Genomic DNA, 650 nt, shown 5'->3' with positions numbered 1-650 from the left:
AGGATGTGTACATTATTTACAGTTCAGTTCAATCCATTATCATTGAAGATTTGGGTATGAGACACATGTCTGCCAAGTTTGCGCCAAAACTGCTTTCAGCTGACCAAAAAAACACTCAGGTTTTAGTTGCACAAGACCTCTTTGAATGTGTCGAGAATGATGAAAACTTTTTGAAATCTTCGCATAGGCCTCTGCACAGGTATCGCCAATCTTTTGGCAAAATTTGATGCAGATTCTCTGCTCAACTTTGTCTGTCATGGTCAATGCGACGATCACACGTTACACACGTTATTTCCAAGCACTGCTGTAAAGAGCGGAAGTGAGCCAGAACGTTAAAACTTAGTGCGCATGAGCAGTAGAGATCAAGATCAATCTCTGCCAAGCAGCTTCATTTTCGGTGTTTTAGCTTCGTTACTATGGCAACAGTCCGGATACTTATTGAACACACACATACACACAGGTGCCGCACGTACACACACACACACACACACACACACACACACACACACATTAAAGATACCTATGGCTGGTCTTCGGACCCTAATGGCCGTTGGTCAATGACTTCTCTTACGCGTGTCATAGGGAAGAGAGATCAGAGGCCACCAGCCTTTAGAGGTCTGAAGAAACGCCGTAAAGCTAAGCGTTTTATG

The 650-nt window shown here is 43.8% G+C and overlaps 1 protein-coding gene across 2 annotated transcripts in view; it reads right to left on the bottom strand.

The window, feature by feature from the left end:
- LOC106868559 (uncharacterized) overlaps window positions 1-650 on the bottom strand; it is a 58,257-nt gene that overhangs the window by 1,361 nt on the left and 56,246 nt on the right. The gene's annotated exons all lie outside the window — the stretch shown is intronic.

This window comes from Octopus bimaculoides, chromosome 27 (genome assembly GCF_001194135.2).
Source record: "Octopus bimaculoides isolate UCB-OBI-ISO-001 chromosome 27, ASM119413v2, whole genome shotgun sequence".
Classification (NCBI taxonomy): domain Eukaryota; kingdom Metazoa; phylum Mollusca; class Cephalopoda; order Octopoda; family Octopodidae; genus Octopus; species Octopus bimaculoides.
The sequence above is the reverse complement of the archived record's forward strand: the minus strand, read 5'-3'. Positions and strand labels throughout refer to the sequence as shown.